The following is a 27,836-nucleotide window of genomic DNA, read 5'->3' as shown; positions in this document are numbered from 1 at the left end:
TATCTTCAGAGATTGCAGTAAAGACAGACGTAACAAATTATAAAAGCATTAATTTGGGGAACTAATAAATGTCCATGAAATCTTCACAATTTATGTTCTTCTGCCATGGCTTCAGCTGGTCCCTCCATTCAGGGTCCCTGACTTCCTGCAACAGATACACATACACATTTCATTACATTTTCCTAAGAGAAATACTGAAATAAATAAACTAAATTATAGTGTTCCCTAAAAGTATATGTGAGGAAGGGGAGTGGATACTGGAATAGCAGTCAATTTTGGTAATGAGACTTCTCCATACATGTCATTGTATATAGCATTAACTGGCATTAATGCCTACCTATTAAAAAATTAAATAGAAGGCTGGGTGTGGTGGCTTATGCCTGTAATGCCAGTACTTTGGGAGGCCTAGGCAGGTGCATCATCTGAGGTCGGGAGTTTGAGACCAGCCTGACCAACGTGGAGAAACCCTGTCTCTATTAAAAACAAAAAATTAGCTGGGCGTGGTGACAGGGGCCTGTAATCCCAGCTACTCAGGAGGCTGAGGCAGGAGAATCGCTTGAACCTGGGAGGCAGAAGTTGTGGTGACCTGAGATTGTGCCATTGCACTCCACCTAGGCAACAAGAGTTAAACTCTGTCTCAAAAATAAATAAATAAATAAATAAATAGAAATTAACCAACCAGCACCATATATTTTTCTTAAGATAGTCTAGGCTACAAATATATTATTAATTAAATTCCTAACATTTTCAGAATTTAGTAATGTTTCCTAACATTCTAAGTTCAATAAAAAGATAAAATAAAATGAACAATACATATATAAATTCTGCATAGAGTTGTAAAATTTACTAAAAATTTATTTTCTTGCATAACCATGGAAACAAAACATAAGCATTTGTGTAATCTGATTTCAATTTAAGAAAAAGTGCTCAAGCTAGTTGTGATAAATTCCATTTTGCCCTCAATTCTCTGCCCAAACTGTAGGAAGAGCTTTTAGAGATGCTGCAGTAAAAAAAAAGAAATAACAGAAATGCAATAAAATGCAGTGAAGTCATGAAGTAACAAAAATAAATGGTCTTAGCAAAAACAAAAAATAGAATATTCTATCAAGGCATAGAATTATTTTGTGTATATTTGAAGGTCCTGTGGGGGAGAACAGTACAATCATTAGATTATACTATAAGACATATTTTAAACTTATAATTGAGTTACTATTTATAATGCAGCCATCCTTTTAATTAAGCCCCTAGATCAAGATTACATTTTTACATAAGAAATGTCATATGGTTTAAAGTTTTAAGATAAATCAGACTCTGAAAATTCTAACATATCTATCTTTAAAATTCACATTTAATTGTCTGTGTGGCAAAGGGAATGGAATAAGTGGAAATAACTGGTCCTGGGACCACCTTTGGTAGTTTAATTGAGATCTTGTTGGTCCACCCCTGTCTCCTCATCCTCAGAACTTCTACAGAAATGTTTTAAAAGGAATTAGAGGAAGTAATGAAGCATAAGAAAGTCATTTCATTTATCTCTGTTTAAGTTATTATAGCCATTTAAATTAAATTTGATTTGTAGTAGCTTTAAACATTTTAGTTTTGCTTAATTAATTGTAAGTAGAAACAAGATTTGTGACAGAACTGCTGTGTGTAATAGACGGAGGGATGATATATTTGATGACCAAACTGGAAAGTGACAGTTTTACTTTATCAGTGCCATAAGTTTTCCTGGGGTCTATTTCAATTTTTCAGAAAGAAACTTAAAAACAATTGTGGACCAGTTCGCCCTCTGAAGAAATTTTTTAAAAACCTGATTTAATTTTATAAAGTGTACTCCTTTCTATTTCAGCAACTATTGTTTGGTATCATAATATCAGGCTTAAAAACACTGAACTAGCTCTATGCTTTTTTGGTACTGTAAGCGTATTTTGATCAATAATGCATACGTATTCCAATGTTTCAGGATAGTCAATTTCCGTCAAATGGTTCATATTTTTATAATTGAGTTTCACAATAATGGTGATGGTATATTCTATTAGGAAATAGATGAGACCAGATATATTAAAATATTTTTCCAATAAAATACACAAAGTATTGTATATTACACTGTCAGAAATTCAGGGTATTTAACTGCTTAAAATGAATTGTTATTCTGGAAGCAGAGCCAGAAATCAGAAACATTTGAGACGATTTATTAAGTGTTATCCACCACCTTAAAAAGACAAAATCATTTTAACTTTTCTTCCCCTGCAACTAACTTTTTCTTTCCATAGCTTGTCTTATTTATTATTTTTATACTCTGCTCTTTTCCTAAAAAATTTCTGCTGTAGTATCTATAGCATTAGAATTCATTGAAGAAAACTACCCAAAAAGAAGTGTTATGCATTGTTGTAAGATCTCTAATTCTTAAAACGTCTTTGAAATATATCAATTTTAATCTGTGATTTATGGTTAATTACTGTCGCAGTGTCATAGCAAAAGGTTAATGTTGGAGCTGAACAGATCTTGTTTAAATCCTGTTTCAAAACTAGCTCTATTCATTCCAACTTGATCTACACATTCAGTGTAATCCCAATCAAAATCTCAGAAAGTTATTTTATGGATATTGACAAAATGACTTGAAAGTTTATATGTAGATTTAAAAGACCTAGAATAGACAAGACAATATTTAAAAAAAGAATAAAGTTGGAGGACTGACATCACCTGTGTTAGAGACTTACCATAAAGCCTCCATTATCGAGACTGTCATATTGGTGAAATAATAGACAGATAGATCAATGGAATAGAATACAGAGCCCAGAAATAGACCCACATAAATAAAGCCTGATGACCACTGTGAAAGAGTTAAGGAAATACAATGGTGAAAAGATAGTCTTTTCAACAAATGGTTTTGGAGCAACTGGATATCTACATGTAACAAACAAACAAACAAAAGAATCTAGACACAGACTTTATACTCTTCACAAATACTAACTAAAAATGGATAAAGACCTATGTACATATACAAATCTATAACATTTCTAAAAGATAGGAGAAAAATCTAGGTAATCAGCTTTGGCAATGATGTTTTAGGTACAACACCAAAGCTACGATCCATGAAAGAAAGCATTGATAAGCTGGACTTTATTAAAATGTAAGCTTTCTGCTCTGTGAAAGACATTTTCAAGAGAATAAAAAGAGAATCCACAGACATGGAGATGATGTTTGCAAAAGGCAGATGGGATATAGCTTTAATAAACTGGGATATCCATCTTCTCTATAAGGAAACACCTGCCTCAGAATACACATTATCATCAACTTGTAGGCAATGCTTGAATTCGAATAGACAGTGTTTTGCTTGTTTTAGTGTTTTCAGTGACTCTGTAAGTACAATTTTAAGTCAACCTCTTTTATGTGTGATGTTACCTTTGGGATATTTTATCAGTATCAGATAAATTATTTATCAAGGTTTATATAAATCAATCCACTGGAGTATGACAAAAATAATAAAACTTTAATCTATATTTATCTATACCTCATCCCTCCAAATCTCACTTAAATGTGTTGAGCCAAGCTAGATACATTTGTCTTAGGATGGAGATTTTCTCCATAAATGGAGATTTTTTATATCTCTGATCTTGGCAATTTATATGTTGATTTTACAGTTTAACAATTGTTTAACTGTTTGAGAACACCTTCGTTCAATCCTAAATTCTGGGGAGTCATCTCTTTACATTTTTTTGGTATAAATAACGATATTCTTTAATGTAAATTTATACCCTCATACATTCTTGAAATTTTAAATATTAAACTAACCACTGTTAAGCAAACTATACTGCAATTAAACATTTTCTTAGAAAATTTTCTTTCTTTTTTTTTTTAATCTGAGACAGAGTCTCACTCTGTTGCCAGGCTAGGGTCAAGTGCATGCTCTAAGGTCACTGCAACTTCTACCTCCTGGGCTCAAGCAATTCTCATGCTTCAGCCTCCTGAGTAGCTGGGATTACAGGCATGCCCCACCATGCCAGGCTAATTTTTGTTTTTTTTAGTAGTGTTGGAGTTTTGCCATGTTGCCCAGGCTAGTCCTGAACTCCTGAGCTCAGGCGATCCTCCCGCCTCAGCCTCCCAAAGTGCTACTATTATAGGCATGAGCCAGTGTGCCCAGCCTCAGAAAATTTTCTATTGAAATGCTCTTAGGTTATCATCTTTCTTAAACCCTGCTTCTCCTCAAGTATCATCACAACCAACAGCAACAACAATAACAAAATCCCTTAAATAAAAACATAAAGAAGCATAGACTAAATTAAGAGAGAAGATACTCTCCATTAACTATCCAAGCAATTAAGAAGAAAAGTCAGAACTACTTCTGTTATAGCAAATTGTTTAAAAATAACAACTGGCACTTCCTCACATAGGTCTTTTAAAAATGAGTTGGCTGCATTTCTTTCTAGCCATGCAATATGGGATTTGCAGAACAGGACAGAATGTTCCTAAAGAGTTATTCAGGTATGTTGTTCGGCAGTGACCAATAAACAATAGGTCATTTTATTGCTAGGAGAGAACGAACACATAAAGACAAATGGAAATCCCAATACCTAATGACATTGTGAATAGGGCTTAAATCATTAGAAAGATAAAATTAGAGAAATCATGACATATATCTCTGTTATTCAGATTAATTGTATTATAAAATGTCAGGAGATTATATTTTTTCTCTACTTTGCTCGTGGACTGTTTATACTCTTGAAATGCATCTTAACATTACCTTCCTCAGAGTTCACTATACCTCAAAGATACCAGATACCATTATATTCATACTTCTCATTTATCTGGAAAGAATTGAAAGGAGGAGGGGGGTTTAATTAACCTCCTTGAAGGGGGTTTACTATTAAGTAAAATTGCATTTCCTCTGGTTCTGTGCTTTTGGTGCAAAAATTTGAAGGATGAGGAACAACTAATAGGTTTTCTCTCTTTAGGATTTCTAAGCTCTCTTTGCGTTATGTGGCGATTAGTTAGTTAGAATTTTGGTCCCTACTCTGTGCACAAATGGAGCTGCTCAAAATCTCAACATCTCTGAAAGGTTTATAGCTGCTTTAATGACTGCTATCCAACATGCCAGATATGGAGCATGCAGTTACAAGATACTCATGTTCACTAACCAGGCCACCTTCAAAACCACAAAAGCCCCCATTGCCACGTGCCCAGTTGGTCCTCCTAGTCCCTTTACAAAATCACCAGGAAAAGGGAGAAGAGGACTAAGGCAAAGTTTCTTTACTGGAGTTCAACCCAGGATATTGCCTTCTTGTCTGACATAAACATCATCTCAATATGACTGAGGCTGGATTTCTACATACAACCTGCAGGCCTGTCTGCCTCTGATTTCTGCCCAGAGCTGTATAATGCTTGCAGTGTCTGTCCATGTCCTTCACTTGAAAAATAGGACACAATGAGAGGGACAATTATTATGGTCTATTGTAGTGTGAGAAATGTTATAATTTGAATATGTTTATAGAAATATATATAGGAGAAAAGGGGGGAACACAACCTTCACTCTCAAAATCTAAAACTGACTTGTAAAACCTAGAAAGCTAGAGTTGGAAAACCTCTGAACACACATAAAGAGGCTTTCTTTGAAGTCATTATCAGGGTGTGTTATTAATAATAAATTGAATCAAGAGTATTGTAGTCAAAGAAGGGCCTTGCATTTGACAGAGAAAAATCCAAGGCAGTACATGGTTGTAAGCCATTCATATGACATATGAGTGGCTCTTAGGAGCTGAAACACAAAGCCAGCAAGGTATAAATGGCATCAGGGGTAATCTTGCCTATAAATATTTTCAAATTTATAGTCTTGGGTCAGAAGAACATATTGTGTGAGGAAATACAGTGTGAATAAATGAAAATTGTGCTCCACTGAAGTAAGAAACGGGAAAATATAGTTTTATTTCTCACCTAACATTTCTGCATCATGATATCCCTAAGTGTGCAGCAATAAATCTGAGATGAATCTCAGGAAATGGTGTAAAAGATTTCATTGCTAATCTGTCAGATTTTAGAATTCCTTCATTGAGTCAGAAGAAAAATCACACAGGGCAGAGGCAAACAACATGAACAGAAAGCCTGGGGGGGTGGACTTTGGCTTTCCATGTCATATAGTGCAGAAATTTGAAATTGTGAAGAAATGAAGATTAATTTTAAATTACTCTTAGAGTGATGTGTAAAGATCCAGATGTTTGATGTTTGATCATTGTCAATCTTATTTTATTTTATTTTATTTCATTCTAATTTTGAGAGAGTCTCCCTTTGTTACCAGGCTGGAGCAATTCTCCTGCTTCAGCCTCCCAAGTAATTGGATTGCAGGTGCATGCCACCACACCCGGCTGATTTTTGTATTTTGAATATTTTTGTATTTTGTATTTTTAGGGGTAAAGCCAATGGGGTTTCACCATGTTGGCCAGGCTGGTCTCAAACTCCTGATGACAGGTGATCCGCCCGCCTTGGCCTCCCAAAGTGCTGGAATTATAGGTGTGAGCCACTTCACCCAGCCCAATCTGTCTTTTAAATAAGGATTTTTATCATTAAATGAGCAAAATACATAAAGAATTATTACAAATAAGCCTACTATTGTTTTCTTTGCCTCAACAAAATATGAGGCCATATAGAAACAATTTTTCTTTGGCCATTATGGATTGTTGGTTATATAGCATGATATCATTGTCCAAAGATAGCCAATATTCAAAGCTTGTTATCTGTAACAATAAGAATTACAATGCCATCGTGTGGTTGGAGGCATTGAGATAATATAGATAAAGTAAACTGCCAGATTATTGATCCACACTTGTTGTTCAATAAATAGCAACTAAAATTATTGTTCTGGATTCAGGAAGAAAGTTTCAAACTTTGTCTTTGAAAATACAAATTAATATTTAATGCATACATATATACATATATATGGGTATATTATTATTTCTTTCATATACTTTTCGAAGACTGCGAGCTTTTATTTTTTCTTTGGAGTAATTTTGTTCCTTTAGATTTAATAATTTTTGCTATTTTATTTTCTTTGTTTTCTTTCTATATAGATAGATATCATTTATTGTTATTTATATATCTATGTACAAACTTTTTTTTGTTTGTTTTTTTCAAGGCAGGATGTGGCTCTGTTGCCCAGGCTGGAGTACAGTGATACAATCTTGGCTCACTGCAACCTCCACCTCCTGGGCTCAAACCATCCCCCCACATTAGCCTTCAGAGTAGCTGGGACCACAGGGACATGCCACCACGCCCAATTACTTTTGTTGTTGTTGTTGTTGAGTCGGGGTTTTGCCATATTGTCCAGGCTAATCCTGCATTCCTGACCTCAGGTTATCCACCCACCTCAGCCTCCCAAAGTGCTGGGGTTACAGGCATGAAGCACCACACCCAGTCCACAAACTTCTTTTTGCTGATCTGTGTATCTCATAAAATCAATGGCATTCTCCAATATAACCTCAATATTATTATACCTAACAGATTCAATGTTGATATTATATTATTTAATATATGGTTCATATTCAAATCTCTCTAAGTATTGTTTTTAGTTTTTAATTTTTTTCTGTCCCTGCCCCCTGCCGTTATATGTAATTCAGATTCGTGTATTGGGTTTTCTTGTCATGCCTCTTGGTTTTCTTTAATTCAGAACAGTCCTCCTACTTTGTTTTTTTTAAATTTGGTATTCCGTGACATTTATAATTTTGAAGATTCCAAGCTAGAGGGCTTTTTCAATATCTAACGTTCTGAATTTTCCTGATTGTTTCCTTATAATTACAAGATTAAATATCTTTTGTAGAAGAGCTGTGAAGCTGATACTGTATCCTCATTGCATTGCACAGGAGGCACATCAGAGCAGTGGTTTGCTGGAAGCTGATTGCTAAAAAGAAGTCTCAAGAAGTCTCTGAGCTAGTTGTTAAACATGGTCATTATTAAAAATTAAATTATGTGAACTAGGCTGGGCATGGTGGCTCAAACCACTTTGGGAGGCTGAGGTGGGCAGACCACTTGAGGTTAGGAGTTCAAGACCAGCCTAGCCAACATAGTGAAACCCATGTCTACTAAAAAAATACAAAAAATAGCTGGGCGTGGTGGCGTGAACCTGTAATCCCAGGTACAGGAGGCTGAGGCAGGAGAATTGCTTGAACCCAGGAGGCGGAGGTTGCGGTGAGCTGAGATCATGCCGCTACGCTTCAGCCTGGGCGACAGTGAGACTCTATCTCAAAAAAAAAAAAAAAACGTGAACTCACAGGTAATATATATTAAGCAAATGTAATAGATACTAAAAATTCATTCCTTCTTAATTATTTTATCAAATTTACATCTATCATGGAGATAATACAACACAACGTTGTGTTGTGTTACTCTCTTCTAAACTCCGCTTTCAGTGATGTCACATTAATAGCTGGAAGTAGGCCATTGTGCAGTACTTACATTGCAAGAATTGGCAAATGCTACAAATCAGAGCATGCCTTGTGGTACTGATTGACAGAAAGTGATGGAGAAAAATGTTAATAATGTAGACTAAACTTATAATTGTGCTTTGTATATAACTATTACCTTGTGAGTAACACCAAAAAAAAAAAAAAGTGAAGAAATTGCTATTTAGTGTTTGAAAACTATTATCCAATTTAGTAAAAAGTAGCTTATGCCATTGATTAAGTTCTGGCATACATCTTTATTGTTTTATGTTGGTCTTACTCGTTAATGTAAACAAACATGTTAAACAACATCCATGTTAGAACTACACTTATTCATCACATAACACCCAAAACATGAATTGATGACAATTTGCAATAAAACTGAAAATATTCTTTGAGAATGTATTGATTATATGCAGTTTACAATAAACAATATTATATGTTATTTGTAAATTGTGTTACATGGCCAGGCACGGTGGCTCAGGCCTGTAATCCCAGCACTTTGGGAGGCCGAGACGGGTGGATCACAAGGTCAGGAGATCGAGACCATCCTGGTGACATGGTGAAACCCCGTCTCTACTAAAAATACAAAAAATTAGCTGGGCGTGGTGGCAGGCGCCTGTAGTCCCAGCTACTCGAGAGGTTGAGGCAGGAGAATGGCGTGAACCTGGGAGATGGAGCCTGCAGGGAGCCGAGATCATGCCACTGCACTCCAGCCTGTGCGACAGAGCGAGACTCCGTCTCAAAAAAAAAAAAACAGAATAAAAAATGTGTTACATATAGTTTCTATTAATATTTGTAAATATTATGTAAGCATTTTGCTCTTTTTATATGCGTGTGTTTTAGAGTCAATTGTTAAACATTTAGCAGAACACCAGTGCATGCAAGCTATTTTGTTTCAGTAATGATTGATAGATTTTACTTGGTAAAGTCAGTGTCTGCAATATCTCTGCATTGTGAAGAAACATTTTTTCCTTTGTTCTTAATTATCTGTTTGAGGATACTGAGAGACCATGGTAACATCCCGGTTGTTCAACAACACTTTTACCTAATGAATTTAGCATCCATTGATGATTCTTGCTTTAATCAATTAGTACATTACTGGTGGCAAAATAGTTATTTTATTTTATTCTTTCCATACGTATTAGCTGTGATTTTTTTGCAAAGAAAAGCTGTTTCAATTTCTCTCTCACTGTTTTTGGATGGGATTGATGAACTGTTTTAATACATTAACACTACTGAAGTCATTAATTTTTTAACTAATTTGTCCCAGAAATGTTTAGGGGAGACCTTTTAAACCAGCTTCTCTGTGTTGTTAGTCATGATCTCCAGGTTTGGGACAGTTTTTCTGCCTTCTGGCCCAACAAAATATCCCATGTTCAATGCTCACGTTACCTTAGTCAGAAAGAGCCATATCTCCAAAGAGTTCTAGTTCCTTGTAGTGCAGAATTATATTTAGTCATCAAAACCTAGCTGTTATGTGTGTTTTTGTTGCAATTGAGGTGTCATTCTTTTACTGTTACTAAGGAATATTACATTAAGAAAAATAATACCTCTTATTCAAATACAAGATCAAGAATATTTTCTTATGATTTTCATTCCGGTTCATTATCTCTTCTCACATTAAGAATTCTAGTTCTCCAACATAACAATATCTTTAAATATTCACTCTATCTATGATCACACAAAATATTTTCAGAATCATTTTACCAGTACCATCACCACGTAAAGTTCAAGATTCTTGTTATAATATTTCCAACCAAGAGTGTGCAGAGTACTGTGATCAAAATTTCTTTGACTTTAATCTTCCTTGTTTTTCTCTGTTGTTAATAAACTGTTAGGCTCAATGCTTATTTTTATATTTAATTTATGATTTGCTGTCTTAAAAACTATGTATTTATTTTGTGACATTTTGACCTTTATATGAATAAAAAATCACCATCAACACAAACGCATGCTTGCACAAGTCTGACACCCATTCTTAATTCTTTCATCCATTCACACTTGCATCTTGTAGTTAACCATTTTGGTTAATGACTAATTATCTACCCTATGTTTCTGTTTCAAAGTAAATATTCTTAAATTTCCTTCTTTCTTACAGGAAATGTTTGTGATACCTATATTCTTATATTTGTTGTTTTTTTCTGACTTAACTAAACATCTTGAATATCTCTTCTAATTCTTTCATACAAATCCTGCTCGGCTTATTTTTATTACTACATAGTAAACCATGTGATTTGTTTTCAATATTTTCTATAATATCTACAAATAACAAATTTCTCATACAGATTTTTGATAGAAATTGCCAAAGATTGATTTCTGTCTTAGCAAAAATAACTTCTGCAATCTAATCGCCAGTGCATGAAAGTGCTGTTTCTCCGCAGCCACACCAACAGAGTGTATTATTAAAGTTTTAAATTTTTTGCTAGTCTAACAGGGTAGTAATGACATATTTGTGGAGTCTTAATACCTCTTATTTAAAATGAAGATAATTTTAATGTTCTTCTTTTTTCTTGATTTTTATGAGTTTTGTATACATTTAGGGATATTCGCTCTTTATCAGAGATGCGTGTTGTTGATATTTTCTTCTAATTTCTTGTAGTTTGATTTTGACTGTGGTGTTTTTGTCATTCAATTAATGTTTGATATGCCTGTAGTTGAATTTATCAATCTTTTATTTCATTGCATTGCATTTTGAGTCTTTGCTAGAATTTACCCACAATGAGGATGTAAATAATTTATCCAGATGCTCTCCTCCTATTTCTGTATTTTACTTTTTTATTAACCGTTATATTTTTTAAAAATTCATTTGAGGCCGGGCGCGGTGGCTCAAGCCTGTAATCCCAGCACTTTGGGAGGCCGAGACGGGCGGATCACGAGGTCAGGAGATCGAGACCATCCTGGCTAACACAGTGAAACCCCGTCTCTACTAAAAAATACAAAAAAAACTAGCCGGGCGAGGTGGCGGGCGCCTGTAGTCCCAGCTACTCGGGAGGCTGAGGCAGGAGAATGGCGTAAACCCGGGAGGCGGAGCTTGCAGTGAGCTGAGATCCGGCCACTGCATTCCAGCCTGGGCGACAGAGAGAGACTCCGTCTCCAAAAAAAAAAAAAAAAAAAAAAAAAATTCATTTGAAGTTTATTATGCTATAGAGTATGTTGTTCACATCCATTTTATGCCAAGATTAATGAGTATACAGTTTCCCTAACCTCATTCATTTAAAAAAACCTACTTTTTTCAAACATTTTTGAGATTTCATCCCTATTACCTGTCAAATATAGATTTATTTCTAGACTTTCTTTTGTTGTTACATTGTGCTGTGGATATGAGAACCAGTACAGACTGATTTCAGATCACCTAGTGTATATTTTAATTTCTAAGTTGGCTAATCCCTCTTCATCAACTTTTTTTTCAGGAGTTTCCTAGATATTCTTAGATGATTTCTTGCTTTCTTCTTCCTCCTCCTCCTCCTCTCCTCTTCTTCTCCTCCTCCTCCTTTCTTCTTCTTCTTCTTCTTCGCCTTCGCCTTCGCCTTCGCCTTCTCCTTCTCCTTCTCCTTCTCCTTCTCCTTCTCCTTCTCCTTCTCCTTCTCCTTCTCCTTCTCCTTCTCCTTCTCCTTCTCCTTCTTCTTCTTCTTCTTCTTCTTCTTCTTCTTCTTCTTCTTCCTCTTCTTCTTCCTCTTCTTCTGCTTTTTTCTTTTACTTTTTTTTTTTTTTTTGAGACAGACTCTCACTCTGTCGACCAGGCTGTAGTGCAGTGGTGCGATCTCGGCTCACTGCAACCTCCGACCCCCAGATTCAAGCAATTCTCATGTCTCAGCCACCCCATAGCTAGGTGACAGGTGCCTGCCACCACGCCTGGCTAATTTTTGTATTTTTTGTAGAGATGGGGTTTCGCCATGTTGGCCAGGCTAGGTTTGAACTCCTGACCTCAAGTATTCCACCTGTCTTGGCCTCCCAAAGGGCTAGGATTACAGGCATTAACCACTGCACATGGCTAGATATTTTTTCCCACAAGTTTTATTCCAGAAAAGTATCTTGTAGTATTTTTAATAGGATAGGATTCAACTATATTAACATAGGAGAATTTACATATTTGTGATGTTTATTTGTAGATCATGGGGTGCCTTTCTATTTTTTATTCAAGTACATTTTGTATGTTCTGGAGTGTTCTAAAAAATGTTATTTTAGGTGCTGGGGTACTTGTACAGGTTTGTTATATAGGTAAACTTGTGACACGGGGGTTTGCTGTACAGGTTATTTCATCACTCAGGTACTAAGCCTAGTACCCAACAGTTATTTTTCCTGATCCTCTCCCTCCTGCCACCGTCCACCCTTTGGTAGTCCCCAGTGTCTGTTGTTCTTCTCTTTGTGTCCATGAGTTCTCATCATTTAGCTCCTACTTATAAGTGAGAACATGCAGTATTTGGTTTTCAGTTCCTGCATTAGTTTGCTAAGGATAGTGTCCTCCAGCTCCATTCATATTTCTACAAAAGACATGATCTCATTCTTTTATATGGTGTCATAGTATTCCATGGCATATATGTACTGCATTTTCTTTATTACATCTGTCATTGATGAGAATTTAGGTTGATTCTATGTCTTTGCTATTGTGAATACTGCTACAATAAACATATGCATGCATATGCCTTTATGGCAGAATGATTTATAGTCCTTTGGGTATATACCCTGTAATGGGATTGCTGGGCTGAGTGGTAGTTCTGTTTTGAGGTCTTTGAGGAATCAGATCTTCCACAAGGGTTGAACTAATAATTTACACTCCCACCAACAGTGTATAAGCTTTCCTTTTTATCTGCTACCTTGCCAGCACCTGTTATTTTTTGACTTTTTATTAATAGCCATTTTGACTGGTGTGAGATGGTATCTCATTGTGATTTTGATTTTTCACTTCTCTAATGATCAGTGACATTTAGCTTTTTTTTATATGCATATTGGATACATATATGTCGTCTTTTGAAAAGTGTCTGTTCACATCCACTTTTTAATGGGATTATTTGCTTTTTTCTTATAGATTGTTTTAAGTTTCTTATAGATGCTGAATATTAGACCTTTGCCAGAAAATATTTGCATAATTTGCAAATATATTCCTCAATTCTGTAGGTTGTCTGTTTACTCTGTTGATAATTTCTTCTGCTGTGCATAAGCTCTTTAATTAGATCTTATTTGTCAACTTTTGCTTTTGTTGCAGTTGCCTTTGGTGCCTTCATCATAACATCTTTGCCCCTTCCCATGTCCTGAATGGTATTGCCTAGTTTATCTTCCAAGGTTTTTATAATTTGGGGTATTACATTTAAGTATTTAATCTATTTTGAGTTGATATTTGTATACAGTGTAAGGAAGGGGTCCAGTTTGAATCTTTTGCACATGCCTCGCCAGTTATCCCAGCACCTTTTATTGAATAGGGAGTTTTTTCCCCATTGCTTGTTTTTGTCAGCTTTGTTGAGGATCAGATGGTTGCAGATGTGCAGCCTTATTTCTGGGCTCTCTATTCTCTATTCTGTTGGTCTGTGTGTCTGTTTTTGTACCAGTATCATGCTATTTTTGTTACCGTAGTCCTGTAATATAGTTTGAAGTTGGGTAACATGATGCCTTCAGCTTTGTTCTTTTTGTTTATGATTGCCTTGGCTATTCAGGCCTTTTTTGGTTCCATATGAATTTTAAAATAGTTTCTCTAGTTCTCTGAAAAATGTGATTGGTAGTTTGATAGAAATAACATTGAGTCTACAAATTATTACTTTGTGCAGTGGGACCACTGAGCGTGGAATGTTTTTTTCATTAGTTCACATTTATTGATCTGTATATGTTGAACCAACCTTGCATCCCAGGGATAAAGCATTCTTGATTGTGGTGGATTAGTTTTTTGATGTACTGCTGGATTTTTTCAGGTATTTTGTTGAAGATTTTTGCATCAATGCTTATGAAGGATATTGGACTGAAGTCTTCCTTTTTTGTTGTATCTCTGCCGGATTTTGGTTCAGGATGATGCTGGCCTCATAGATTGGCTTGAAGAGGGGCTCCTACTCTGCAATTTTTTGGAAAAGTTTCAATAGGAAAGGCACCAGCTCTTCTTTGTATGTCTGGTAGAATTCAGCTATGAATCCATCTGTTCAGGGATTTTTTTTTTTTTTTTTTTTTTTTTTTTTTTTTTTTTTTTTTGGTGGTTGGTAGGCTCTGTATTACTGATTCAGTTATAGAGTTCATTATTGGTCTGTTTAGGGATTCAGTTTCTTCATGGTTCAGTCTTAGGAGGGTGTATGTGTCCAGGAATTTATCCATTTCTTTTAGATTTTCTAGTTTGTTTGCATAGAATTATTCATAATAGTCTCTGATGATTGTGTTTCTGTGGAGTCAGTAGTAATATTCCCCTTTCTGTTTCTGATTGTGTTTACTTGGATCTTCTGTCTTTTCTTTTTATTAGTCTAGCTGGCAGTTTATCTTACTAATTTAAAAAAAAAAACAGATCCTGATTTTGTTGACATTTTGAATGGTTTTTCGTGTCTGAATCTTCTTCAGTTCAGCTCTCATCTTTGTTATTTCTTGTCTTCTGCTAGCTTTGGGGTGGGTTTTCTCTTGCTTTTTCTAGTTCTTTTAATTGTAATGTTAGGTTGTCAGCTGGAGATCTTTCTAACTTTTTGATGTAGGCATTTAATGCTACAAATTTCCCTCTTACCACTGCTTTAGCTGTGTCCCAGAGATTCTGGTATGTTGTATGTTTGTGGTGAGTGCAGGACTATGTGTGCCCTCTGCATGTGTTCCTGCTGGCATGGTGGCTGCTCAGGGCTGGGGGCAGGTCCACTGTTCTGTGTGACTAGTTGAGCACTGATGGCAATGTTGGTACAGGGGCAGGATGCTGGCAGAGGTGAGGCAGGCAGGTTTCATGCCTAATGCTCCTAGGACAATGGTGGTGTGGTAGGGAGAAGGGTGGTTGGGTACACTCATGCAGGCAGTAGTGGCATGGCATAGTGCAGGGTTTATGTGCACTGTCGGGGAAGTAAAAGCAAGATCCAATCCAAGGGCACACATAGGCACTGGCTAAGTGATGTGGGGCGTGTCTGTGGAGTGTTCATGCAGGGACAGTGACTGGGGGAGGCTGCAGTGAGGGGAGGATAGAGATGGCCTGGTGTATGTCTTGGGGGCCACTCTGCAGGAGCACTCTGCTTATCAGGTGCAGTTCACCAGAGCAGGAGCTATGATGCAGACACCCACAGGTACCTGGGAGCTGCACTGCACTGCAGCCAGGCTGGGGCTCCAGAAGAGGCCAGTAGACTGAGGGTTGCCCAGGTCTAATCAACCCCATCTCAGAGGCAAGACCGCCCTGCAGAGTTCAGGTCCAATAGTTCTCCTATGGCTAAAGTCTCCTATGGGAGCAGGTTGAGCTTAAGGTGATGGGTGTCCCTGGCTGTGCTGCACTACAGACAGTCCCACACCAAACCCTCTGTGCTCCACCCTGGCTGGAGTTCTGATCCTACCACTTCTCTAGGCAACTTTCCCTGGCAACTCCAATGCCCATAGTGGTTGAGGGATTTCATCCTGCCAGGATTCCAGAGGCCCAATGTGAGAGTAGATTGCTGCTTGCTTGTTCCTTAAGAGAAGTGTTTTGTTTGTTTTTGTTTTTTGAGACAGAGTTTCACTCTTGTTGCCCTGACTGGAATGCAATGGCACAATCTTGGCCCACCGCTACCTCCACCTCCCAGGTTCAAGCAATTCTCTTGCCTCAGCCTCCCGAGTAGCTGGGATTACAGGTGTGTGCCACCACATCCGGCTAATTTTGTATTTTTAGTAGAAACGGGGTTTCTCTATGTTGGTCAGGTTGGTCTTGAACTTCCAACCTCAGGTGATCTGTCCACCTCGGCCTCCCAAAGTGCTGAGATTCAGGCATGAGCCGCCATGCCCAGTCAGGTTTTTCTTTTTTTTTTTTTAATAGGCTATTTTTTAAGTTCACAGCAAAATTGAATAAAAGTTACGGAGATAGCCTCCACAATGCACACGCACACACACATACACACGCACACACACACACAACCACACATACACACACACAAACACACACAGCCTTTCCTGATATCAACATCCTCCACCAGAGTGGGTACATTTGTTGCAATTGGTGAACCTACATTGAAACATAATTTTTGCCCAAAGTCTATAGCTTACATCAGGGTATATTCTTGGTTGTGTATTTTATGGGTTTGGACATTAAACACCATCGTAAAGTAACAAAGAGAAGTTTAACTGCCCTAAAAGCCTTCTGTGTTCTGCCTATACATCCCTTCCTTCTAAGCCCTGGCAACTGCTGATCTTTATTGTCTCCATAATTTGCTTCTTCCAGAATGTCATATAGTTGGAATCATACAGTATGTAGCCTTTTCAGACTGACTTTTTTTTTTTCACTTGGTAATATGCATTTAAGTTTCTTCCATCTCTTTTTCTGGCTTGGCAGCGTTTTTTCATGCTTGTATCATGGAATAATTTCCATTGTCTGGATGTACCACAGTGTATCTATCTATTCACCTACCAAAGGAGATCTTGGTTCCTTCCAATTTTTGGCAGTTATGAATAAAGCTGCTATAAATATCCGTGTGCAGGTTTTTATGTGGACCTGGCATATTTGAAAGTTTTTCTCAGAAAAATTTAGCTCATTTTTTGCCAAATTTATCTTTAAATAAGTTGTTATTTCTATTGCATTTGTAAACAGATTATTTTCTTTTCTCTACATTGCCTAAGTGATTATTGTTTGTGTATATGAAGATTAGTAACTTTTGTATGTTAATGTTCTACCTTGTTATTTCCTGAATTAAGAAAAGACTTTATCTTACAAAACAATTCTAGTTGTTTTTTTTTTTCTTCTTCTTCTTTTCTGGGATGGAGTCTTACTCTGTCGCTCAGGCTGGAGGGCAGTGGTGCGATCTTGGCTCACTGCAACTTCCGCCTCCCAGGTTCACACCATTCTCCTGCCTCAGCCTCCCAAGTAGCTGGGATTACAGGCATCTGCCTCTACGCCCAGCTAATTTTTTGTATATTTATTAAAGATGGGATTTCACCATTTTGGCCAGGCTAGTCTCAAACTCCTGACCTCGTGATTAGCCCGCCTCAGATTCCCAAAGTACTGTGATTACAGGCAAAACAGTTTTAGTTTTACAGAATAATTGAGAAGATAGAACATAGCATTCCCATATAGCTTATACCCTTATTAACATCTTAATTCACATAGTACTTTTGTTAAAAATTAATAAGTGCACATTGTAATATTATTATCAAGCTCATGATTTATTAAGATTTCTTTAGTATTTATTTCATATCCTTTTCCTTTCCTAGCACTCTATCTTGGATATTATATTGCATTTAATAGTCATGCCTCCTTAGTCTTTTCTTGGCTGTGACAGTTCTTAGACTTTCCTTGTTTTTGTGGACTTGAAAGTTTTCAGGAGTACAGATAAGAGATTCTGTAGGATGTCCCTTTATTGGAATTTGTCTGAATTTGTCCTTATGATTAGTCTGGGGATATGTGGTTTTGGGAGGAAGACCGGTGAGAAAAAGTACCATTTTTATCATATCATTTCAAGTATTGATATCATGTATTGCTGTTGATGTTGACATTGATGACCTGGCTGAGGTTGTGGTAGCTACACTATAAAGTTTATTTCCCCCCTTTTCTACACTCTACCCTGGAAGAAAGTCACTATGTAGCCCACAGTTAAGGAGTGGAAGTTATTTTCCCCTCCTTGAGGGCAGGCTATATAATACTTTGGAATTATTTGGAATTTACTTGGAATTGCTTTTCAGGGTATATTTGTATATGTTATTCAATGTATTCATATATTCAATGATTTATTTCTATCACTATGGATTCATGGATATTTATTTTATACATTGGGTTATAATTCCATATTGCTTTGTTTATTTTGCTGCTCAAATTATTCCAGATATGACTACTGACAACTCTTTCAGTGTGTACTTGCAGATTTAAATTTTTTAGTTCTTCCTTATTTTTTGGCAGTATTTAGATACTTCAGGTTCTTTTTATATATATCCTGCCCAGTCATTGAATTAGCATTTCTCCAAGGAACCCTGGCCCCTTTGTTGGAGAATGGTATCAGAAACGAAAATCTGAGTGTCAGTCATGCTTGTTGCTGCTAGCGTGTCATTTCTTTTAGGTGACAACTGACAGAGCAGGGAATATATGTGTGCATACTAAGGTACATCCACATGTCCATAAATGTTTCTATATCTGTGTCTATATTTAGCTAAACATGAATTTATATTCTAGCCTTCTTCCCTTGTTCATCTGTAAACTTCTATTCAACAGTGAAAAACCTGACTCCCATCACCATCATTTGTTTACCTGTTTAATTTCAGTACAGTTGTATAACATTATCAGAATCATTAACCTGTACCCCCATGGAAAGCAGCTTTATCACGTGCAGCATATTGCTTACTGGTAATTCCTTTTGACTTCAGTCTTATAGATTACATTAATTTTCAAAGTTTATTAGATCAGCAACTTTTCCCTCTCCATAGCCCATACAGTGAGATTATTTGTTACAATCAGAACATGTGTAAATAATGTAACAGTTTGCGTTCTTTCCTAGGATCCTAGACCTCCTAAATGATTTTTTAAAAATTTACATAATTGAGGTTTACTCTTTGTGCTGTAAATTTCTATGGCTTTTGACAAAGGTATGTCATGTATCCACCATTAATATATACAAAATGGATTCACCACTCAAAAAAGGCCTGTGCTTCACCTATTCAATCCTCCTCCTCTCCCCTTGAATCATTGACAGCCTCTCATTGTTTTACTATTCCTCTAATTTTGCTCTTTTCAACATGCTGTTCAATTGGGATCATATAGTCTGTAGCCTTTTCAGGTGGGATTCTTTCACCCAGCTATAAGCATTTAAAGTTTATCCAGGTGTTCTCATAGCTTGATAGTTCATTTCTTTATATTTATGAAGTATATTCCATTCTAAGGATGAACATCTCTGTCTTTTAAATGATGCTGCAGACCTTTCACATTTAAAGTGATTATTAGTATTTCTGATTTCTATGAATTACCTGTGTTCTTTTTTTTCATTTCTTTTCTCTTTTCTACCTTCTCTAGTTTTAATCATTGTGTATGGTTTCTATTTTTTGTTTACTCTCAGCATATAAATTATATTTTCCTTAAAAAACTGAGTGCTTTCCCTAGAGTTTGCAATATACATTTACAATTAAGTCCACTTTCATAAAACTGCTTCCTGGACAGTAGGGTCATCTTTCAATGCAATATTCTCAATTCCTCCCTCCAACTCTTTATAATATTGCTATAATTAATTTAATTTACCTGTATGCTATAATAATACAATATATTGTTACTAGTATTATTTTGAACAAATGTTACATATTAGATCAATTAAAAATAAGAAAAAAAAGAATTAATTTTACCTTCATTTAGTGCTTCTCAGATATTCTTTTTTTAGATCTAAGTTTCTAACACATCATTTCCCTTCTCACTGAATAACTTCTTTTAATGTTTCTTGAAGGGCAGATGTGCTGGTGATGAATTCCTTAAGTTTTGATTGTCTGAGAAAGCTTTTGTTTCTTCTTCACTTTTGAAGGATAATTTTGCTGTGTGTAGAAATGTATTATTCTTTTCCCTAATCCAGTTCAAAAAATGTACTCTACTTTCTTATTGCTTGCATGGTGATATGGTTTGGCTGTGTCCCCACCCAAATCTCATATTGAATTGTAACTCTCACAATTCCCATGTGTCATGGGAGGAACCTAGTGGGAGGTGATTGATTGAGGGGGTGGGTCTTTTCAGTGCTGTTCTCATGATAGTGAATGAGTCTCATGAGATCTGATGGTTTTAAAAAGAGGAGTTTCCCTGCACAAGCTCTCTCTCTTTGCCTGCCTCCATCCATGTAAGATGCTCTTCCTGGCCTTCCTCCATGATTGTAAGGCCTCCCCAGCCATGTGGAATTGTAAGTCCATTAAACCTCTTTCTTTTGTAAATTGCCCCTTCTTGGGTATGTCTTATCAGCAGTGTGAAAACAGACTAATACAGTAAATTGGTACCAGTAGAGTGGGGTGCTGCTGAAAAGATACCTGAAAATGTAGAAGTGACTTTGGAACTGGGTAACAGGAAGAGGTTGGAACAGTTTGGAGGGCTCAGAAGAAGACAAGAAAATGTGGAAAAGCTTAGAACTCCTTAGAGACTTGTTGATGGCTTTTACCAAAATGCTGATAATGATATGGACAATGAAATCCAGGCTGAGGTGGTCTCAAATGGAGATGAGGAACTTGTTGGGAACTGGAGCAAAGGTGACTCTTGTTATGTAGTAGCAAAGAACTGGCAGCATTTTGCCCCTGCCCTAGAGATTTGTGGAACTTTGAACTTTAGAGACATAATTTAGGGTATCTGGCAGAAGAAATTTCTAAGCAGCAAAGCATTTAAGATGAGACTTGGGTGCTGTTAAAGGCATTCAGTTATACAAGAGAAGCAGAGCATAAAAGTTCAGAAAATTTGTAGCCTGACAATGTGATAGAAAAGAAAATCCCATTTTCTGAGGAGAAATTCAAGCCAGCTGTAGACATTTGCATAAGTGATGAGGAGCCAAATGTTAAGCACCAAGACAATGGGGAGAATGTCTCCAGGGTATGTCAGCCCCTCCCATCACAGGCCTGAAGGCCTAGGAGGACAAACTGGTTTCATGGGCTGGGCCCAGGGTCCCTGTGTTGTATGCAGCCTAGGGACTTGGTGCCCTGCCTCCCAGCTGCTCCAGCCATGAATAAAGGGGCCAATGTAGAGCTTGGGCCATGGCTTCAGAGGGTGCAAGCCTCAAGCCTTGTCAGCTTCCACATGATGTTGAGCCTGCCAGTGCACAGAAGTCAAGAATTGGGGTTTGGGTACCTCCGCTTACATTTCAGAGGATATGTGGAAATGCCTGGATGGCCAGGCAGAAATTTACTGCAGAGTGGGGATCTCATGGATAACCTCTGCTAGGACAGTGCAGAAGGGAAATGTGAGGTCAGAGCCCCTGTATAGAGTCCCTACTGAGGCACTGCCTAGTGGATCTGTGATAAGAGGGCCACCATCTTCCAGACTCCAGAATGGTAGATCCATTGATGGTTTACATCCTGTGCCTGGAAAAGCCACAGACACTCAATGCCATCCCATAAAAGCAGTTGGGAAGGAGCCTGTACCCTGCAAAGCCACAGGGACGCAGCTGCCCAAGACCATGGGAGCCTACTTCTTACATCAGCATAACCCGGATGTGAGACATGGAGTCAGAGGAGATCATTTTGGAGCTTTAAGGTTTGACTGCCCTGCTGGATTTCAGACTTGCATGGGGCCTGTAGCCCCTTTGTTTTGGCCAATTTCTCCCATTTGGAATGGTTGTATTTACCCAATGCCTGAACTGCCATTGTTTCTAGGAAGTAATTAACTTGTTTTTCATTTTTCAGGCTCATAAGCAGAAGGAAATTTCCTTGTCTCAGATGAGATGTTGGACTGTGGACTTTTGAGTCATGCTGAAATGAGTTAAGACTTTTGTGGACTGCTGGGAAGGCATGATTGGTTTTTAATGGGAGGATAGGAGGAACCTGGTGAGAAGTGGTTGAATTATGGGGCCAGGTCTTTCCTATACTGTTCTCGTGATAGTAAATGAGTCTCAGAAGGTCTGACGGTTTTAAAAAGAGGAGTTCCCCTGCAAAAGCTCTCTCTTTGCCTGCCGCCATCACATAAGATGTGACTTATTTCTCATTGCCTTCTGCCATGATTGTGAGGCCTTCCTAGCCATGTGGAACTGTAAGCCCATTAAACCCTTTTCTTTTGTAAATTGCCCAGTCTTGGGTATGTCTTTATCAGCAGTATGAAAATGGACTAATACACATGGTTTACACATGTTTTCTGATTATAAGTATCCTATAATTCTTATCCTTTTTTCACTGACTTCTTCGAGATGTCTTTGCTTTTCTGCAGTTGAATATAATATGCTTGGCTGTACTTTCTTGGTATTTATCCTGTTTGGTCTTCTCTGAGGTTCATATATCTATAGTTTGCTATACATCATGAATTACTGAAAACGATCAGCCATTATCATTTCAATGTTTCTTTTGCTTCATTTTCTTTTTTCTTTCTACTATTACAGGTACTATATGTTACACCTTTTCTAATTATTCCACACTCCTTGGATGCTCTTTATTAAGTGATTTTTTTTCTCTTCACACTTCAATTTGGGAAATATGTATTGACAAATTTCAAGCTCACCGATTCTCTTCTCAGCCGTGTCTAGTCTACTGATGTGCCTATCAAAGGCACTCTTCATTTTTGTTATGGTGATTTTGAATTTTTATATTTCCTTTTGATTTTTTTCTTAGATATTTCATCTCTCTGTTTATGTTACCCACTACCTTTTGTTTGTCATCTGCTTTTTCCATTACAGCCTGGGTCTGTCTGGGTACAACCTAGCTTCTTTAAAAGTTACTTCTTAGTGTTTTCAGTTATCCAAGAAAACAAAATGTAAGTGAAAGTAAAAAAGCAATACTATTTTATAATTTCTTAATTGTGTTAGCAACTGTTCTCCAATTTATAATTATATTATTTATAATCATAATGCTTTAAAAATTTTCATATAACTTACTCCTGTAAACTCCACAGCGCCTTGAGATACAATAAATCCATTTTGCAAAATAAGGAATCTAGACTCTAAAAGTTAACAACAACAAAAAAAAACATGATTAAAGTCACCTAGTCAGTAGATAATTGGACCAGGACAAATTTTCTGTATTATTTATTTAATATTCTAACAGTATTAACTAGACATAGTACTTAATATTTATTGACATAAGTCAGAATGACATGATAGCTAATATTTATTGAGCATTTATTGTGTTCTTGGCACTATATTCAGTACTTTGCATTACTGTCATATATTCCTCATAACAACCCTGTAAGATAGGGACATCACAATTGAAGGAGTTTAATATACTTAATGCTACACAAATTATCCATGGTTTAACATATTTTAAAATTAGTTATTTGAATGTGCATAGTATCAACTTATCTTCTACACTACCATCTTAGAAAAGAAAAAGAGAAGGAAGATAAAATTTTTATTGAGAACCTACTGTGTGCTCTGAGCTGCATTATAAAACTCGTTTCACATGAGAATGAAAAGTGTGCCTTACGTAGTGCATATTCAGACTTGAATCCACATCCTTCTCCATTGACCATACAAAGTTTACAATGAGAAAGAGGTCAAATATAGAACATAAAGAAGGCAGAGACAGCTATCTTCATTTTACTGTATATGAAACCAGACACCAAATAAGTTTTCCAGAGTAAGAGAATAAATAAATATTAGACAGGAAAGCCCTTTGATACAACTCGAGCCCTTTATTGGTCCCTCATCAGCAACTACCACAGTATCTGGCATATTAATGAGCATTTATTTAATAAAAAATATTGAATGAATAAATGAAGGAATAAAAAACAAGAATGAGAACCTAGTTATCCTGTCTTTTTACCTGGGAATGACTGAATTTACCCCTTACTCAGTTCAATATATAATATAAAAGTTCTCTTATTTTTTCATTATACGAAGAATCCATAGTTAAAGCCTAAAAAAGCTTTACAGTTACACAGCCTAATCCCCTAGGAGGGATCAAAAGGTGGTAAAACAGCATGAGGAGTAAAAAATATATGTATACATTTGTCTGCAAGATCCTAGAAAATCTTGAAGAGTACTGTGCTGTTCACTTTAGCACTAAGCTATAACAATTTGTAAACATTAGTGCGAGCGAGAGAGAGAGAGAGAGAGAGAGAGAGAGTAATAGGAACAGCTTGTAGGGTGTCTAGCAAAACAAACCAAACTGAACACTTTGTAATTAAATTTAACAATTTCATCGTGCAAATAAAACTGTATGTTGATAGGAAAATGTGAACACTGTGTTTCAATATTCATGAAGTTTTGACTAAAACTCAGTACACAGAACTTGGGCAATGTTACATTAGCTTCATAATGGTGGTATCCTTGTCTAATTTATGACAGTACCACCGTACCTAGCATACTGTACTTCATACATAGTGGGTAATCCATGAATACCTACTGAATGTAATCTGTGTCTATTGAAAACTTCACTGTTTTTAAAATTTAATAAAAATCAATGTTTTATATCTTTAAATTTAAAAAGAATAGTGTGTCTGGGCATGGTGGCTCACCCCTGTAATCCCAGCATTTTGAGAGGCAGAGGCAGGAGGATTGCTTGAGCCCAGGAGTTCGAGGCCAGTCTGAGCAACATAGTGAGACCCTGTCTCTCTTAAAAATAGTAATAATAAATATAAATATAAAAAGAATAGTGTGACACACAAACACAGAGTCATTGAGGTTAATTCAATTAAACCAAGCTGATACTTGGTTCAATTAAACCAAGTAGATAGAATATAACATGCTTTTTCATCTTGCCGCATTGATAACAGCGATCCTTTTCCAAAGCAGATTGGCCCTCTCGATGTAAAACTAATTTTAAAACAAAGTCTTCCTTACAGAGACCAATGATTATTACTGGTTTCTGGATAGTGGATGAGATCTGCAGGGAGAAAAAGTTCTAAAACAGAACAATGTTAGAAAAAAAAATCGTTGACATACTAAATTACTGGAATAGGTAGAAAGATAAGAACATAAGGTGAGAGTTAGAGGGAAGAAAAGATTATTCCAAAAGAGAAGACAGAGCATAGCTAAGGAGTGCCTGGGACTTATTTTGCTCATGTTGTAACAAGAATGATTAGTTTTAAGTATAGTATATGTTATTATTAGTTTTCTTTAGCATATACCTTCAGTGTTGTAACTAGATGGTACTAATCTTGTTCAGAGATAGTTTGAGTAGGTTTTGAAAACAACATTTCAATCTATATATGCATGGCTTGGCTCTGGTGACGTCTAAGACTACTGGATAAATCCAAAGGGAGTAGTAACAGAGAAGGAGGTTCCTAAAAAAAAAAAATAGGACAAAGCAAAGACATAAGGAAAGCTGGTGAAATCCAGTAGATGCCCCCTGTACTTATTACAATGATTATTTGTAATTGCTTTATTATTATTTAACTCTGGTATATTTTAAGATAAACTGTAGTCAAATTAGTCATATGTAAGAGGAAGTATAGGTACGTAATTTTCTTAAATCCTCCATGTTTAACTAGAAGTTGTTCCATGCCAATTCAGCCAGACATAATCAAACATCTGACAGTAACTCTCCCAGGTTACACAGCATGGTGGTCCCTCAGCTGTGGTCTCTCTCTTGGGCTGCTTTAGAAGGTGGGCAGGGCCAGAGGCCTGACGATCCAGTCTTCACACTGTATATCCACACACACCAGCTTCATGGTGTGATGCCTTACTTAGGATAGCTCCATAGTACTCTTATATAATTGTCAATAATATTGGAATTCTATAATTTTATAAAAAATGGTTTAACTACTTAAATTACTTTTGAAAACCATTGACTTAAATGAAATTTTTTAAAAATACAGAGTTTGCTTTGATATTTCATAAACACTATAAAATTATAGAAAAAAAATCACATTTGCTGCCATATTGCCAGCCTTATTAGTGGGCCTTTCACATTCACATCCATACAGAAAAGCCTACATTTGGTAGCATACTTGCTGAAAGCTGCAATGTTTCTTGATCTCTGAGTTCCTCTGGTGAGAAGACTCATGAACAAGGTGTCTCTGAACTGAAGCTCATCTTTGATTACTCAACAACAAAATATGTGGTCCCCTACTGCAAAATGAAGTTCATTTTTTAAAACAGAAAATAAGTTTATATATTAATTGATTAAAAATGATCTTGTAGCATTACTACTTCTTTTCTGTATTTATTCAACAGAACTTCAGCTATACTATATTAATAGCATGTATAATACAGTCTTTTGCCAAACAATGTCACACTATGTAATAAAAGTTCATATAGGGATTGCACATTTTTGACAACATTATTGAAGCATAAACATTTAATAAAATGCACCTTTAAAATATACAATTTAATATGTTTTATTGGGTTATGTATAAAACCCCAAGGCTATCACCACAATCAAGATAAGGAACCCACATATCAAATCCAAAAGCTTACTCACACCCCTTCATTATCTGATCGCTCCTCCTACCAACTGTCATATAACCACTCATCTGATTTCTGCCACTACAGATTGACCGGCAAGTTTTAGAATGTTGTATAAACAGAATCATGCAGTGATACGGTTCGGCTCTGTATCCCCACCCAAATTTCATGTCGAATTGTAATCCACATGTGTTGGAGGAGGGACCTGGTGGGGGGTGATTGAATCATGTGGGCAGACTTCCCCCTTGCTGTTCTTGTGATGGCGAATTAGTTCTCACCAGATCTGGTTGTTTAAAAGTATGTAGCGCTTCCCCCTTGGCTCTGTCTCTCCTGCTCCATGTGAAGATGTACGTGCTTCCCCTTCCCCTTCTGCCATGATTGTAAGGTTCCTGAGGCCTCCCCAGCCATGCCTCTTATACAGCCTGTAGAATTGTGAGTTGATTAAACTTCTTTTCTTCATAAATTACCCAGTCTCAGGTAGTTCTTTATAGCAGTGTGAGAACAGACTAATACATACAGTATATGTTTTTATTTAGCTTCTTTTACTCAGTGTAATTATTTTTAGATCCATAAATATTGTTGCTTTTATCAAATTTATTCCTTTTTATTGCTGAATCATATTTCATTAAATGGACATACCATTTGTTAAATAATTCACCTGTTGATTAAGATTTGAGTTATTCTCGCTGCTGGGATATTACAAATAAATCTACTATGAATATTTGTGTACAATTCTATGTGAATATGTGTTTCTATTCCTCTTGGGTAAATACTAACAAGTAGAATGATTAGATTCTATGGTATGTATATATTTAATATATAATTTAATATTTAACATGTTAAGAAATACATGTGCATTTTTAAAAAAACAATTTTCCACATTAAGTTTGTTTCTTCACTTGTCCTAATTCCTTTAATCAGGACAAGTCTGTGTAGAAACAGCACAATGCATTTGTCATGAGCTAGTTTCACAGCCTCTTATATCTGACTACATCTTATACAATGATGTATTCACTTGCTTCTGCAAATAGGCCTTTTAGTTGTTGAACTTAAAAATCTCTTTACATACAGAGCATAATTCTTCCTTAGTGTTGTCCAAATATTTGTTTTGTCGCATTCTAGTTTTCTATTTTATATATAAGCTGCCAACTTAAGCTACTTTATTCTAGCAGTGTAGGGAATTCTTCTGTCCCATAAAGCAAACTTCAATCCAGCAGCCTTGAATAATATGTCCAAAAGTCTAATATAGATCTGAATTACTGTCTTATGGAGCAACACCCCCCACAGTAATGTGTAATTT

The 27,836-nt window shown here is 36.4% G+C and overlaps 1 protein-coding gene and 1 long non-coding RNA gene across 21 annotated transcripts in view; one reads left to right on the top strand and one right to left on the bottom strand.

Annotated features, from left to right (window-relative positions):
• Positions 1-27,836, top strand: part of LOC105466141 (catenin alpha 3) — a 1,883,635-nt gene that overhangs the window by 1,649,767 nt on the left and 206,032 nt on the right. The gene's annotated exons all lie outside the window — the stretch shown is intronic.
• LOC139356011 (uncharacterized) lies at positions 13-26,198 on the bottom strand. The gene is made up of 3 exons (XR_011607358.1): positions 26,080-26,198; positions 25,258-25,413; positions 13-145 (listed from the first exon to the last, which is right to left on the bottom strand). It is a non-coding gene; the product is annotated as an uncharacterized lncRNA (long non-coding RNA).

Source organism: Macaca nemestrina, chromosome 9 (genome assembly GCF_043159975.1).
Source record: "Macaca nemestrina isolate mMacNem1 chromosome 9, mMacNem.hap1, whole genome shotgun sequence".
In the NCBI taxonomy this organism is placed as follows: Eukaryota; Metazoa; Chordata; class Mammalia; order Primates; family Cercopithecidae; genus Macaca; species Macaca nemestrina.
This window is presented reverse-complemented; position numbering and strand designations above follow the sequence as displayed.